The following is a 17336-nucleotide window of genomic DNA, read 5'->3' on the forward strand; positions in this document are numbered from 1 at the left end:
CGGGTAAGTGCGGTGGGGACCGCACCCCGCACCCCACAGCAATGCCGCAAGCGATGGGACGACCTGCGGATACGCGTCCGCAGCATACTCTCTGCCAACCGCAACATTGCCACAGCCACCGGGGGAGGTCCTGAATCACCCATCAAGTTGACCCCCTGGGAAGAAATCTGTGCCTCCACCATCGGAATGGAGAGCATAGAGGGAGTCGGAGGGATGGAGAAAGGAGTGCAGACATCCGAAGATTCAGGTAGGTGGGCCAAATAAAACAATGCCAAATCCACACAGTCCATCCATGTGAAGTACCATGCGTCCACATAGTGCAACAGAAACACATGTCCAGGAGAACGTCCACACACATCGGCCTGATAGCGCACGTTAAAACCCACAATAAATACATAAATAATTAAAAACCCCTAAAACACGCACTACACGTGCAGCAGGCACACCCTAACTGCAGGCTGCCAAACAACTGCACCCTCACTCCACACACAAATGAAAGCACCTCCAAGGCCCCGACCCAAATCACCCTCAGGTACCACCCCAATGCATGTGATACAATGCCATTCCAATTCCCACAGACCCATCAATAACCCTCGCCCTCCTTTACTCCACCACAGGGTCCGATCCAAACGACGAGCTTCAGGACACCCCTACCAGCACACCTGCAAAGAGGGCCAAGACCAACGGCCAGAGACCCTCCACCTCAGCTGCACGCATCAAGACACGGCAGCAGCACAAATCAGGTGGCAGCACAGAGGAGGGAACATCAACAGGCACCCCAGCAGCCAGCATGCCCACACCACCACCACCACAGGTCCCCCCAATGGATGCCACAGAAGGCACTGCCTCTGGTGGCAGCAGCACCATAGGTGACACCCCATTGATGGCAGCATGCTCGGACACAGAAAACGGGGATGTCGAAGTCAGATCCATCCATGACCTGTCCCAATCCCCCTGTCTGTCCCATCCCGTACAACATGAGGATACCACGCAGGGGCACCCACAAGACGACGACTGGCCATCCCCCACAAGCCCTGTGGCAAGGCAACATGAGGACAACAGCCCCTCTGTGACACCCCCGCAAATGGCCATGGCCCAGCAGAGGCAACAGTCCCTCGACCAGTTAATCGTGCAACAGCAGCAACTGGCCACGCTCCTCAAGGACCATGCCGATGAATGTGGGGGCACTAAGGCAGACATAGAAACATCAACTGAGACACTTAGGGCAGAAATGGATAGAGGTACAGAGACGCTAAGGGCACAAATGGAGAGTAGCACGAGAGCCTGAGAGTCCAAATGGAGAGTAGCACCGAGAGCCTGAGAGTCCAAATGGAGAGAAGCACCGAGAGCCTGAGGGGGGAACTGCATGCGACGTCCAAAGACGTATGTGCCGAACTTGCCGCAGTGCGCCGTGTGCTCACTGAGCTCTCGCAAACCCTTAGGGACATGCATGGACGTGAGCAGGCAGACACATCATCCGTTGCAAGTTCCGTCCAGGGCAGCCCCCAACGTAGATCTGGGAGGAACCTGCGCTCCACAGGCAGGGGTGCCCCTGATACCCGCAGAGGGGGCTTGCAATAGCGACAGCCCACTGACAATGAGCATCTTTGGACACTGGTGTTCGGGGGGGAGGTAGGAGGGTGGAGGGGGTGTGTTGGGCTCACTTGGGTGGCGGGTCGATAGGGTGTTCAACATGATATCACATATGCCATAAACAGTGCACGATCAACCAATGAGATGTGTGGACATTGATCTTTGTGTACTAGGCCATCATAGGCGTACAGTCCATATTGTGCATGTCCCAGACACACACAGTGCCACGAGTCCCGTGTCCATGTATCAGCCACCAGGCGTGAGTGCTAGAAGCATGCATCAATGAGATGCTGACGAATGTCACGGGCCTCCGGTGCCTCGCAGACTCCATGAGGTGCTGCCACATCCCCACCCTCATCATGGCCATCATCAGGTGCTTGCAGTTCTGCGTCAGGGGGCATGGGCACATTTCTACGTACGCACATGTTGTGTAGCATGACACATGCCATGACCATCTTTGCAACCTACTCATGGCGGTACAGGAGTGCCCCGCCAGACCTGCTGAGGCAGCGGAAACGACCCTTCAGTAGGCCGAATGCCTGTTCAATGACTACACGGGTACGTGAGTGGGCATGGTTGTAGTCCTCCTCATGCTGGTCCCGTGGGTTCCGGACTGGTGTGAGGAGCCATCTCTTCAGTGGATATCCAGCATCACCTGTATGTGGACGAGAAACGTATGATGTGGAATGCCATTGCTACGTACGCACACCCCCCCCCCTTCCTGCCAGGTCATTGCCAAATCACATACCCCACATCATCATGCATGAAATGAGACTCACCGAGTAGCCAGGATCTGTTCCCTGCGTGTCGCTCCATGTAGCGTGGTATTGTAGAGTTCCTCAAGACCATAGAATCATGGGTTGATCCAGGGAATCGGGCACAACAATGTGTAATGATCCTGTTGGCGTCACACACCATTTGTACATTCAGGGAATGAAATTGTTTTCGGTTGCGGTACTGGGCCTCCATGGCATGTGGGACGACCAATTCCACATGGGTGCAGTCGATGGCACCAATGCAACCCGGTATGCCGGCAAGTGCATGGAATCCCACTTTTGTGTTGGTAATTTCCTGCTCCGAGCGTGGTAGAGAGATGTAGTCGTCTGCGTGCTGCAGGAGGGCATCGAGCACTTGAAATAGTGTCCGTGAGAACAGTGGCTGAGAAATGCCATGCAACTGTCCGACTGTGTGCTGGTAGGTGCCTGTGGCCAGGAAGTGGAGTACAGACACCACCTTCAGTAGGGGTGGGATGGCGGTTGGGCTATCTATCATGCTGACAAGGTCAGCCTGTGTCATGTCCACAATGGCGGCTATGGTGTCCCGGTCCAGACGGTAGAGGGTGTGGATCTGCTCATCAGTGAGGTTGAACGGATGTGCTCGGAGGCGTGGGATTGCGGGCTGCCTGCGTGGTGGTAGTGGCTGTGCTGGCGGCCCTTGCTGGCCCTGCCTTGGCCTCCTCCTCCTCCTGCGTCTCCTCCGTGCGGCCGGTTGTAGTTGGTGTTCGTCTTCTTCTTGGAGTTGGAGTACTTGCAGTGCTATCAGGTCCCCCAGGGCCAACATCGCGAGTCCTGCCGGTAGCATTTCGGTGTGGTTGTGGGAGGAGACTGGCTGTGCAATGTATGTGTTTTCAGGCTGTATGGCCTCCACCTGTGGTGATTAATTCCACCTGTGCAAACTGCTCTCCCCTTTGGCCGAGCACGTCCCGCGCACAACGCTGCAATTCGGGGAATGGCATCTTGCTATTGCAATCATGTATTTGTACCCGATGGCCGTGTAAGATTGGTTGATATGTTCATTCTGCTGTGGTCCCATTGTTTCACATACTATCTGTGCAGTCGCGAACAGACTTGTGAAGGGTCAGTGGAACGTAGTACTCGAGTAACGGTGGGCCCTCATGCATCACTGTACCGAGTTGCAACGACGGGCGGGGCGTCCCATTTGTGGGTGAAGGCAGTTGCCATTTTCACACACAGCCGCACTCGATGGAATAATTAGTGATTTCAAACGGCCACAGATGCCTCTTCGACGTGATGTTGCAAATGAGGAATTCGAAGGGCGGCGCTTTCGGTTTTCAGCTAGCGGCGAGGAAATGCCCACAGGTCTGACTGCAAATATAACGTACTATTGTTCAATGTCCTTGAGACAGGGGCCATGGCGAGGATGCAATGATTGATATGAATAGTTTGGGATGCGCAATAGCGACGTGGGCGATGAGGCCGGACGTTCCCAAATACATGTTACTTCACTACACTGGAATTACGGGCTGGGGCACTGTGGATTTTGCAGGCTGCATAATGCACAGACTCAATGGATATTTCTAATGTTATGTGAGTAAATATTCAGGCGTTTTAATCCCGGGATGAGGGAATGATGAATGGATGCATGGGCAGGTGATTTGATACAGAGTTTGCCATGTACAGGGCTTCTTGGGATCTATCCGCCTCCCCTACGCTATGTGATGCAGGGCTGCCATAGTGGGACCATCGTCTATCTGGCCTTGTTGAGCCCTCCCTGTCTCGACGCGCCCTCAGACACTTGTGTCCATGCACGTTAACATTCCCATCTGATGGATTCTGTTTTGACAGACGCATGCACAGGTACACTCGTTTGTGATGGTGTTTGCACCTCGATATAGATGGTTATGAGTCGCAAGTGGTTTTGGGGTGGTGATGATCCTTTGGAGTGGGCTAGCATGCATGTGGCTGTGGATTTAGTGTGATCATTGAAGTGAGTTGTTCGAATGTAGTTCTGATGGCCATTCTGTTCTTTTTCTTTTCTTTTGGTTGACAGGTATCTCCTCCCCTTTTGCCACTGCCATCTGTATGCCACTCCTGCAGATGGGTTTTACTCCCGACACCTGCTGCTTCGTGTTAATCAGTGGAGCAGCATTACGATCTTATGGGACGATCGCAAATGGCCCACATGCCCTTACGCAGTACTGGTGGCTCGGAGCAACATTTCGGCCTTTCAGCTGGACTAGTGCCTCCCCATTGGGACGGCCCTGTGGTTCTGTGCGCTTCCATGTTGCCTTTTCGTACGTGAATGTGGCTCTGTGTACCATGAGGGAACAGGGCGTCACACAAGTAGTGGCTGGTCATTTCTTGCGGATGCAGCCCACAATGGTGAAAAGTGTTTTGGAGTTCATGGCCTGATGGCTGTATGGGCTTGGTGATTTTGATGTGCATTAAATTTCTATTCTGATTTGGCCCGTGTAGCGTTTTTCTTTGCAAGTGATGTGGCATATGCCTATTTGGGGGGCGATGTATTGTGAGGAGATCTGCATTGGGTTCCAGCTTCGGAGTTTAGTTGCGTGGTACTGTACTGGGCGCGTTTGCCTACGAAGCCCGTGAGGTCAGGGATGGGGGCTGCCAATATGACAGTTTGAATGTTGTCATGCTCAGGGGCGGGGGATTGGGTTTTGTGTAACAGATGCCGGTCAGCCAGGTGGACTGGTGGAATGATGTGATTCTCGGAATATTGCTGGTCACAGGTGCCTGTGTTTGCGTGCGTTTCTTGGTGGGGGACTGTGGTCATGTCCATTGGGATGGCTTCTGTATTCGTGCCTTCTGTGCCCTGCAGCTCCCATTGGCCCCTGTTGTGTTTCTTTTGTTCGTTGGCATGCATGGGTGACTTGTACATTTCAATGGTTGCATTGTGACTTCATTGCACCTACGGGGAGTTGTACTTTGTGGGCAGGGAGCGGTGTACAGGCACTCAGTGGGGCCGTTTACGGTTGATTCGCGATGCCGTACTTCTCACCATGGCGGAATGGTACATTCCGCCATGCTTGATGGCGTTAGGTACATGTCCGCTAGGGTCGGAATTGGCGTACCCTTGCGCCATGGTGGTGTTTGCGGTTTGGCATGGCGCGCGCGCGCGTGCTTGGTGCAGTTAGCGTTGGCGTTCACTACGGTGTCGCTAATGGCTTCGTACTTTGCGGTGACGGGTCATAGTCGCACCGAGCGCTATTCGATGGCGGTATTGCATTTCCGCCATCGTTTTCCGAATTCCGCAAGGGTCGTAATGAGGGCCAATATCTTCTATCTGCCGGAACACCAAATCTTGAGGCAACAATCCTAAGGGGAGGAAACTGTCTAGTACAAAACATCAATAAGAAATGACGGAGGGACAGATACGCAAATACTTTTGTGGGGACTTATAATAATTCAAATTCCAACCCCATGTGGTCAATTTCTTCTTCCAAGCACCAGACATCACCATTAAATCTGAGTCCCTACAAGGGGACAACCAACCAAGTCAAACAATCTGAGCCACTCAGTGCTTAAAGAAAAAGCTCTATCCCCGCCACACCATTCACGCTGATAAGCATCCCCACAAATTCAAATATCGGGCACATAGGCTCTTTAATGGCCTTGATATAGAAAGACCCCTTTTTCAATAGCACCTGCCCCTTCAAAGAGGGCAATGCCATTTTATCGCACTAGTTTGCTCGGTGTTCCTGTCTTTTATGACATCTCTAGCTTTCCCACTCATGCTCTAGTTCTAAAATGCAGTTTCTTCTCATGCCCACGAATCTACTCTACTATGACCCCTTAACTATTAGAGTAAAGTGCTGCACTTTGTCCCTGCAGCCAATGAACGTCTAAGGCAGGACAAGTGTCTCTATCTACAGTCAAACCACTTGCTAAATGAAAGGGTTGCACCCCTCCCTCCGGCCTAATGAAACCTCACTTTTATGATTCTTCCAAGCCCCTTTCTTTATTATATATATTGCTTTAAATGATGGCCATGTGTTATCTTACACGCAACTTCCAAGTTGAAATGCAAGGAGTGGGTCAATGTGAGAATTCGGAAGAAAACCAAAAAAGACAAACACTTTGAGGAACGAGGAAATAAAGAGTCGTGTCCTACAGAGAAGCGAGCACTGAATTCCCTATCAAAGATTACAAAGGTAGCAAAACGATAGTAAATAGTTCTGGCATCTTAATATGTTGATGGGTTTATGATCTTTGCAAAAGTCTGCATGTGTGCCGCAGATGGAAGGGAGGATGTTGTAAAAGCACAGATGACTTCATCCAGCACGTTTTTAATCCGTTCCATTCTCTGGAGAAGTGCAGAAAAAGAGAAACAGCTTTTGTCCACATGTGATCGATTATCTCCCCAAAAAATACCCCTTTCTGGGCTGGGATGTAAGTTCCAATTTTTAGTTTTGGCGGAACCTAGCGACATAGTGCTATATAGGGAGGCACAACTTTTTTCATGGGAGTGCAGTTCGATGGCAGATGAAGGGACATGCAGCATCCACTTGTCCTTTGGTTATGGAGCAGCCATTGAACCTCATCTGTAATCTGCAAGCCAAGCACCATGAGGATTTCTGCTTGCTGCCTACCTAGTCCCACCCATCATGTTCAGTAGTGATGGTCTTGGGGGGAAGCGAGGGTGGCCCCCGCCTTACTGAGGTTTGTAAGCGGGGGATGGGGAAAACAAAGAGGGGCAGAACTGACGCCGCAGGGTCAGAAGGAAGCAGACATACAAAATGTATGTGGGGGCTATTGGAAGGGTGGGGGGCATAGATTTGTGGAGTTTGGCCACAGCAAAATTGGTTTTGCAGTAAAATTGTCTACAGTCAATTCCATCGCAAATAATTCTGCCACAGTCAAATCACACAGATTCTATATCCGGGGTTGCTGATTCTCTTGACAACTGTGCCTGTACAGAGTGGGACATTCAATATACTTAGTAAACAGTGTAAACATTTGCTAAATCATAAACAGGTGGTATGATAAAAATAAGAGGTTCTGCTACAGGCCGCTGCTGTTCCACTTATTTGGTGTCATCTGGTTGTTGTAAGACCATAGTCCTGCCCTAAGTGATGATGGCAGGTGTGTCAGCATTTGACCAGCCTACATTTCCCACTAGTCCTCTATGTGGCAGCTTCTTTCTGTGTTTTATCAGAATTGACAGCCTTCACCACTTGCTATATTTGAGGGACCTGCAGGGTTGAGTTTCAGAGCCTCTAGTGTCTGTTCTGTAATGCGAGCATGTGTACATAGAGGATGGCAAGCCTTGTGTGCAGAGAAGGGCCATGCACTGTGGGTGGGTTAAAGGACAAACAGGACAGCTTGAAGGACCAGGAATTGTTCAAAAGGTGCACGTACCACAAATGGTGTACATGGGTAGTTCTCTGTCACAACACAGTTGTGAACTGTGGTCCTGATTTACAAAAGCTTTTTACAATGCTGCAATTCGATTGAAAATCCCTTTGTAAATCAGGCCCTGTGTGTCTTGAAACACAGACGCTTCCACAGTGATCTCCAATGCAGGAAAGGTTTCTGTTGTATAGTTCCGCTCAGTAGTGGACTCCGGGTTCGGTATAAATACTGGGGCCTGATTCATGGAGTTATTTGCGTGTAAAATCCGGGATTTGCGCACCATTCTGCATGCAAATCCCCATTCGTGGATTTGTGAAATTGCTGTGAAGGATTTTTCCTGGACATGCATGGAGTTCGCACAGGCTCGGCATGACTCCGCAAGCACTTTGAATGGACGTGATTTGCGCAGACGGCTGGAAGGGTGGAGAACACAGTAAATAGGGAAGAACATGCAAAAAAGTGGTAATTTCGAGGCATAGCCCACAGGCAATCCCTCCCACAATTGCAGCAAACGACACATATTCATGGAACCACCCATGCAGCCTCTTGGCATAGTAATGGCCACGCAAATCCCTCGATCCCTACACCACCCGTAGGTAGGAGTAAGTACACTTGTGCATAGCAATCGCAGCGCAGAGGTAGGTTTGCATGTCGGATATAGGGGTACACAACCACGGTTCCGATCTTACTTAGTGGTGTGCAAAAACAGTATATCGGGGTGCAAGAATGGTTTACTGGGCTTCAAACACTGATTTTCTGAGTTTTTACAAAGTTACTATTTATCATACTCATGTTGTTAGGGTGCCGACAACTTTTATGTGGGACCCTGTGCAGGTTCCCCGAGATGCAGGTCTGCTTGCGGGGGATGCTGCTTACTGTTTGAAGGGTGTGTGTATTTGTGCCAGGTGTAGCACGCACAGGTAGCTGTTGTGGCTGTAGCGTGGGGGTGTGTCAGGGGCGTTCCGGGCGCGACTTGCAAATATGGTTACTTTGCGTGCATTTCTATTCTGTGTGCAGGCTCGTGCAGTGTCCTTCTCGGCATGTGGCTCGTGTGGCAATTCTGTGCACATTTCCATGAATTGGGCCCTTAATCACCACATTGCAAGTGATGGTGAGGGTGGAGTGCATCAGTATCTGGAAGGAACGCCATGCGGGTGAGGGGTGATCACCTCCCTGCCCCTCCACTAATTATGCCATTTATTTATTTTGTCATTTATAAAGCGCGCATAACCTAGAGGCATCTAGGTGCTTTATGCTTACAAAGTTGGTTACAGTGGTAGCAAAAGAGGTTACAGATTATATAATTGTATAATTATGTCACACGGGTCACAGATTACATCGTTCTCATGCGTAGATTACAGGTCACTTCCAGCGGTAATAAATTACAGACATAATATGAGTCAGTTGCAAAAATAGTAGATTACAGAGAATACTGACAAAATTGCATGAGTATCATCTCTTAGCTGCCTGGTCTACAACCAACCTTAAATTAGTTGAGATCTTTGGTGAAAAGCCAGGTTTTGAGGTCTTTGTGGAAGGAACTCAAGGCTAAGGTCATGGATTTCCAATGTTTGGCCGCAATCACTGGGAATCTGAAGCCACCCGCTTTTTGTCGTCTGAACCTGGAGATGGTGGCATGGCCAGCGTAGGTTGAGCGGGTGGGTATGATGTACTGGGTTTTTGAGATTTGACTTACAGGGTAAACCGGGTTACTATTGGAAATGCATTTGTGCGTGAGTGAGAGGATTTTGAATTTGATCCGATCCGGAAGCCAATGGATGTTGCGTCTGGCTGAGGAGATATGCCCATGTATGGGGATGTTAAGGGCAGCTCTAATAGCGTTGTTTTGCACTATTTGTAATTTGTCAATGTTTTGGGCGCTGGAGTCAGCAAAGAAGGAGATACAATAATCTATCCTTGATAGGATAAGTGCTCTGGCCAGGGTGATGCATTTGTCTGTGGATAAAAAGGGTCTGCTGGCTCTGATCATTTGGAGGTGTAGGCTTTTGAGTGGGCTATGGCGTTGACTTGCCTTGTTAGGGTAAGTGAAGAGTTGATGTAAACACCTAAAGTGTTTACCTCCTTGGCTACAGTAATGAGGTTGCCGTTGATGTTGAAGGATTTATATGGTTGGGGTAGATTATTTACTTTAGATTGGCTACCGAGGATGAGTAGTTCAGTTTTATCATCTTTGAGACAGAGCTCGTGTTGCGCCATACAGGCTTGAATGGTAAGGTAGATTTTATTCAGTAGGTTGGAATCAGTGTCATAGGTTCCAGTGATTGGTAAGAGTATTTGGGTGTCATCCCCATAGTTGGTATACGTGAAACCCAGTTTGTCAAGGAGGTCAAAGAGTGGCGAACACGTTATACAGAGTTGGTGAGACACATGATCTTTTGGGGCACTCTGCAGGAGACCGAGTTTGGAATGGATGCTGCCGAGGTGGAGAAAACTCTTGTTGTGCGGTTAGATAGGAATGATTCAATCCACTCTATGGCCTTGGTGGAGAAGTGAGCAGCTAGGGCAAGGTGTGGCATTGTACAAAAAGACTGTATCTAAATGGTCGCATGAACAAAAAGTTCTAAAAATGCAACCACCAAAGGTCCGAACACCAAAAGTTCAAACCTTTGGTGGTAGCATTGCAGGTAAGTAAAGTATAGTGAGCAGGGCGTTGCGAGGGACACCCTGTATCACACCCACAGGGGTTGCGGGGGAAACTTCTGCAGCCCCCATAAAAGAAAAAAAAGAAAACGACCCTGCAGCGCCAGTTCCCGATCACAGAAGTGAAAGTGAACTGGTGCCGCAAGGACTCAGCGTGAAGAAAAAGGTAAATGGGGTTTGTTTATGTTGGGGGTGTGGGTGGTGGTGTGTTGTGAGTGGGGGTGTGGCATGGGTGTGTTGTGGGTGTGGGTGGGGGTGTGGGTATGTGGGTGTGTTTGCATGAGAAAAGTGCAAACATTTGGTGGTTCGCAACTTTCTCATGCAAACTTTCCGGCTGCGGCAAAATCAGAAGCGGTCCGATCTCGTAGATCCCGAGGTGTTATGGTTAACTGGGTTGAACTCTGCAGATATGTCCAGTAGAAGGAGAATAGCTAGTTCCCCTGTGTCGTATTTGGTCCATTTGGATTTTGAGGTCTAGAAGTGCTGTTTCAGTACCATGGCCAGGGCCGAGGCTTGACTTCTGGAGGAATAGGAGATTGTTGGATTCTAGGAATTTTGGTATCTGTAAGTAGGTATCTGCTGAGTATTTTCAGAGGAAGGGAACCGTGGTGATAGGCTGGTTGTTAGTGGGGAAAAAAGGGTCTGTGTAGGTACCCAAGTTTTTTTCAGGTTATCTTGCACTCTACTCGAGGAGAATGAGTTATTGGTCAAGGTCGTGATGAAGGGCGCAAGCTCATTGACGCAGTCTTTAATGAGGGTGTCAGGACAGGTATCACTTTTGCATATTGAGGGCTTTCATCCTTTAATGATTGTTATAGTTTTGGTGGTGGACACAGGGGTGAATTCAAAGAGTGGGCGGTAGATGGAGACATTGGGAGAGTTGGGTGGTAGGATGTCTTGGGAGATTTTAACTTTTTTGGCTTTGATTTTGTTTTGGAGAAGGGAGATTTTGTCACTGAAGGAATTTCGGACGTTTGTGCACCAGAATGGATCCTTGATACAGTGGTCCGGTAGTGGAGCGGGTGAGTATGAAGAAGACCTCCCTAATGCCCGACTGAGCATTTTCAATTCTCTGGTTGTATGAGTTACCCTTTGCTTTGATAGTTGCTTGCTTGTATTACATGGCTAGAAATTGAAATGTGCTTTGTTTGTGTCTGAGGTTGTTTTTTTCCCCGTGCACTCGGCTATTCGTTTTGCAAAGCGCAGGGTTTTAAGGCTTGCAGTGAACTAGGAGTTAGCATGTGCTATAGGTTTCCCTTTACGGTTGCTCAATGGAGCAACTTTGTTGATGGTGGCTAGGATGGTTTGGTTGTAGATGGTAACCATGGTGGTGGGGTCGGATTTAGTAAGTGGATGGCTAGTTATTGGTAGTAGCAAGGGGAGCATGTTGTCTGGATTGATGTTCCACTGGATTCTTGATGGTGTTGCCGAGGTAAGTTGGGTCGGTCTATCTGGCTTGGTTATTACGGCGTTGGAGAATACAATGACATTGTGGTCAGACCTTGAGCAAGGCTTATTGGCTAGTATATTCGTGTTGCAGTTGATATCAGCTAACCAATCCAGTATTCGTACTTTGTCGTGCGTTGGGTGGGAGATGCGATGAGTGAAGCCTTGGGATTCAATCATATTGTGTCTGCTGTGTCATTCAGGCCTAAAATGTAGTCTCCCAGAATGACTATTTTAGACAAAGGTTTAGTATTAGTTGCAAGGAGGGAAGCAATATCACATACAAATGAGGAAAGAGGGCCTGGTGGTCTGTAGACAAGGTGGAGGGTGAGGGTGCAGGTGGCAGAGAGTGATATCTTGAGTGAGATCACGTCTCCCGATGGGAAGGTGTAGTCAGTGGATTCTCTTAGAGTGATGTTATTTTTGAGAATGAGTGCCACTCACCCTCCTTTAGAGATTGTTCTAGCTTCCCTGAGGATAGTATACCATTCTGGGATAGCCCTAGAAAGGGCAGGGCCAGCTGCTGGGTGCAGCCAGGTTTCAGTAACCGCAAGGATGTCTAGGTTGTTAGTCTTGATGAGGTCTGCAATGTCCAGAGCGTGTGCTAGGAGGGATCTGGCATTGATGATGGCTCCCTTGACATGTGTTGTGGTTTCTGTATAGGCACTGTCCTTTGTGCTAATTTCCAAGGGTTTAGGTTTTTTAGGTTTTTCTTTATTGTGTAAGGGTGGCCCAGATTGGGTTTCAGCTTTCGGAGGTGAGCTAATGCATTTGGGTGCGTGTTGATGATAGGCGGAGGTGCGTGTCTGTATTCTGTGGGGAGAGATGTGTTTCTTCGTGTGAAGGACGGGATGGAGGTGATGCAGTTTTTGCTAGGTGAATATGTGTGAGAAGCTAGATGTGTGTTTCTGTGGTCAATGGGGCATGGTGTTGAGCGGGAAGGGATGTGAGGTGGTGGAGATTTATCCAAAGGCCCTTGGTGGTCAGTGGTGTTCATGTATGGCGTACAAGAATATGTGAAGGGGTGCACCTTCGGCAGGAAGTGGGTGGGTGGAATGTTTTGTGAATTGGGGAGCGTGTGTGCCATTTGCAATCGATGTGGGCAGGGGGAGGGAGTTGTACGTCCGTCTGTTGGGATTTGAGACTCATGATATTGCAATGTGGAGGTCATGGGCGGATCCATGCTGGACATTGTAGTTAGTCACTCCAAGTATTGAGTGTGAACCTGTGCTATGCTAAGATATCAGACATAGATGTAGATCACACATAGATAAAAGTGTAAGTCCTAGGTAAAAGATGCAATGAAAGACACCACTAGATTTGAGAACTCACAGAAGGTGACACTGTGTAGGAGCACGTCTAAATTTGAATGCAGTCAAGTTCCTGTGCTATGCTACGATACCACACACATCTGTGAATCACATATAGATAGAAGTGTAAGTTCAAAGTATAAAACGCAATGAAGACACATCTGGATTAGAAAGCTCATAGTAGGTGACACAGTGTAGGAGCACATCTAAATTAGAATGCAGTCAAGGGCCTGTGCTATTCTGCAATATAACACACAGATGTAAATCACACATAAATAGAAGTGTAAGACCTCAGTATGTAACGTAGTGAAAAACACATTTGTATTAGGAAGCTCACAGTAAGTAATACAGGGGAAAAGACAACTCATTTAAACTGTAGGCCTAGGCTTGTGATATACTGAGATAGTGGGTGCAACTGTGTGATCCTTGAACAGCCTGATAGAAACGAAGAACGGCTATCAACATTGAGTGCGGCACGATAATACAATCTCAACAAGATATCCTTCATATTATCAAATCTAAGGTACGATGAATGACCACATCAGTTAAAATAAGCACCTTGAGAGCAGCCAGATGGTGCCGAGTTTTTCTTAAACGTCCCGAAGAAATTCAAGTACAATACAGAGTTTCTTGTAAACAACTGTGAATCTGGGAAGTATCCACTACACACGAAACAATTCCTCTGTCCTGAAGACGGCCTTAAACAACTAGACCAACAGCGCTGTGAGGGTGAACTGTAGGTGTTACGTTGGCTGAAACATATGTCGACTAGATTCGAGGGAACTGCTATTAGCCTGTGCTTCCTCTTTTTGAACCTACTTTAAACATCATAAAGGTGTCCCTTTTTTCAAATGGTAACATCAGGCACACCCTAAAGAATATGGTATAGTGGCATAGAGAGGCTGTACTAAAACATCAAGGAAGAAACCGCTGTCTCTACAAACAATAACGGTTGAATTAATTTGTGAAGGTGTAAATTGTCAATCTGAAGGCGAACCCTACTAGTGTATAAACATCCTAGATGAATAGTATCTTTGACTATATTCCCTTTTTCTGACTTTTAACTGCGGTTGGATTTTTCCTTTTCTTTTCCTGTGGCACTTATTTGCCAACATTATGGTGCACTGACACCGTGTAGAGTGTAAGTGCTTGTGCACAGGTGTAGCAATTTGTATTACTAGGTCAATGTGTATAGATCTTTTGTAAGGCTTTTTTAATGTTGTATAAAATGGATTAAATAAATGAAATTGTTAGCTCTCAATAATAGAGTGGTGGTCCAAACAATTTGTGAATTCTCCAGATTGTGGTTGATCTGACATGTTGCAATTTAGGCACGCAAAGAAGGGGTAGTTGACCTATCTGTCATTTCTCGCTATACAAGTCTCCCCATATCAAAAAATCCAGGAGTGTGCTCGCTTCGGCAGCACATATACTAAAATTGGAACGATACAGAGAAGATTAGCATGGCCCCTGCGCAAGGATGACACGCAAATTCGTGAAGCGTTCCATAGAAAAAAATATATAAAAAATAAAAAAATCCAGGAGTACCCAATTGTAAGCTTCACCTTTGAGGGAGAGACATAAGGTGACCCTAGACAGTTTGCGGGCACGTTTAAAGTTCTGAGGTTGGTAGTGACAATATGTTATGAGGTGAATGCCCAATTGTGGTGGCTGTGCCGGGTCTGGAGTCCACTAACGTGAAAGGAAGATGGTATGGAGCCTAAGGCAAAGGCCAGGTGACTTACTAGGTGCTTGTGTTGCTACGCCTTTGGTTAAGTCAATGTAGATATTGCGTGCATTTATGTTTGTGTGGGCAGCGTGGAGGAAACGCACCTCCACGCTCGGACAGGCTCATTGATTTCCAGGCCCATTGATTCCAGAGGAAGAGCCACTCCTAGAAGTTCCTATCTGTCTTCATGCAAATCAGATATTAGTGTAAGGCAGTTTGTTTAACATTATTTTATGCCTGGCTGCTCACTAAGTGATAGAAATCATTAAAGTACTCATCACAAAACAAGCACACAATTGAAACAATAGAAGTACACCAACACAAATACTGTTCTAGCAAACTTTAGAGTGGTTCCATTAAGTTGACAGCAGAGGTAGCCCATTTCAACAAAGAGCCCGATTCAAGGAGAAGTGTGCAGAGATCCCCTTCTGTAATGGCTTGGCAGACTGAAAAACGATGGTCTGGAGGGTTGCCCAGAGCTTTGCCCGTGGTTATGATTTATTCAAGACCTTCCAGCCATCACCTTTCGTTTTGCTAAAGTCACCCCGAGTGGGACGGGTATGCCCAGACGTGGGTCCCGAGTCTGCCGGGCCTAGAGACCCAAGCTACTCCTCACTGATGATGCCCAACAAGGCTGAAACATGTCTGGGGATGCTTGTGGTCTCGTGCAGAAGGGATGTGGCCTAGCAGTTCGGGTTGGACTGCCCCTTTTGGGGTAGGACCATGCCTGATTTGCATATGGTTTTTCCCCTTCTGTAATGGCTTGGCAGACTGAAAAACGATGGTCTGGAGGGTTGCCCAGAGCTTTGCCCGTGGTTATGATTTATTCAAAACCTTCCAGCCATCACCTTTCGTTTTGCTAAAGTCACCCCGAGTGGGACGGGTATGCCCAGACGTGGGTCCCGAGTCTGCCGGGCCTAGAGACCCAAGCTACTCCTCACTGATGATGCCCAACAAGGCTGAAACATGTCTGGGGATGCTTGTGGTCTCGTGCAGAAGGGATGTGGCCTAGCAGTTCGGGTTGGACTGCCCCTTTTGGGGTAGGACCATGCCTGATTTGCATATGGTTTTTCCCCTTCTGTAATGGCTTGGCAGATTGAAAAACGATGGTCTGGAGGGTTGCCCAGAGCTTTGCCCGTGGTTATGATTTATTCAAAACCTTCCAGCCATCACCTTTCGTTTTGCTAAAGTCACCCCGAGTGGGACGGGTATGCCCAGACGTGGGTCCCGAGTCTGCCGGGCCTAGAGACCCAAGCTACTCCTCACTGATGACGCCCAACAAGGCTGAAACATGTCTGGGGATGCTTGTGGTCTCGTGCAGAAGGGATGTGGCCTAGCAGTTCGGGTTGGACTGCCCCTTTTGGGGTAGGACCATGCCTGATTTGCATATGGTTTTTCCCCTTCTGTAATGGCTTGGCAGACTGAAAAACGATGGTCTGGAGGGTTGCCCAGAGCTTTGCCCGTGGTTATGATTTATTCAAAACCTTCCAGCCATCACCTTTCGTTTTGCTAAAGTCACCCCGAGTGGGACGGGTATGCCCAGACGTGGGTCCCGAGTCTGCCGGGCCTAGAGACCCAAGCTACTCCTCACTGATGACGCCCAACAAGGCTGAAACATGTCTGGGGATGCTTGTGGTCTCGTGCAGAAGGGATGTGGCCTAGCAGTTCGGGTTGGACTGCCCCTTTTGGGGTAGGACCATGCCTGATTTGCATATGGTTTTTCCCCTTCTGTAATGGCTTGGCAGACTGAAAAACGATGGTCTGGAGGGTTGCCCAGAGCTTTGCCCGTGGTTATGATTTATTCAAAACCTTCCAGCCATCACCTTTCGTTTTGCTAAAGTCACCCCGAGTGGGACGGGTATGCCCAGACGTGGGTCCCGAGTCTGCCGGGCCTAGAGACCCAAGCTACTCCTCACTGATGACGCCCAACAAGGCTGAAACATGTCTGGGGATGCTTGTGGTCTCGTGCAGAAGGGATGTGGCCTAGCAGTTCGGGTTGGACTGCCCCTTTTGGGGTAGGACCATGCCTGATTTGCATATGGTTTTTCCCCTTCTGTAATGGCTTGGCAGACTGAAAAACGATGGTCTGGAGGGTTGCCCAGAGCTTTGCCCGTGGTTATGATTTATTCAAAACCTTCCAGCCATCACCTTTCGTTTTGCTAAAGTCACCCCGAGTGGGACGGGTATGCCCAGACGTGGGTCCCGAGTCTGCCGGGCCTAGAGACCCAAGCTACTCCTCACTGATGACGCCCAACAAGGCTGAAACATGTCTGGGGATGCTTGTGGTCTCGTGCAGAAGGGATGTGGCCTAGCAGTTCGGGTTGGACTGCCCCTTTTGGGGTAGGACCATGCCTGATTTGCATATGGTTTTTCCCCTTCTGTAATGGCTTGGCAGACTGAAAAACGATGGTCTGGAGGTTTGCCCAGAGCTTTGCCCGTGGTTATGATTTATTCAAAACCTTCCAGCCATCACCTTTCGTTTTG

At 48.6% G+C, this 17336-nt stretch overlaps 1 protein-coding gene and 1 non-coding gene across 4 annotated transcripts in view; both read left to right on the forward strand.

Annotated features, from left to right (window-relative positions):
• Positions 1-17336, forward strand: part of ERG (ETS transcription factor ERG) — a 1195114-nt gene that overhangs the window by 631014 nt on the left and 546764 nt on the right. The gene's annotated exons all lie outside the window — the stretch shown is intronic.
• LOC138526643 (U6 spliceosomal RNA) lies at positions 14532-14638 on the forward strand. Its single transcript, XR_011283678.1, has one exon. It is a non-coding gene; the product is annotated as a U6 spliceosomal RNA (small nuclear RNA).

This window comes from Ambystoma mexicanum, chromosome 7p (assembly GCF_040938575.1).
Source record: "Ambystoma mexicanum isolate Mex_15411 chromosome 7p, UKY_AmexF1_1, whole genome shotgun sequence".
In the NCBI taxonomy this organism is placed as follows: domain Eukaryota; kingdom Metazoa; phylum Chordata; class Amphibia; order Caudata; family Ambystomatidae; genus Ambystoma; species Ambystoma mexicanum.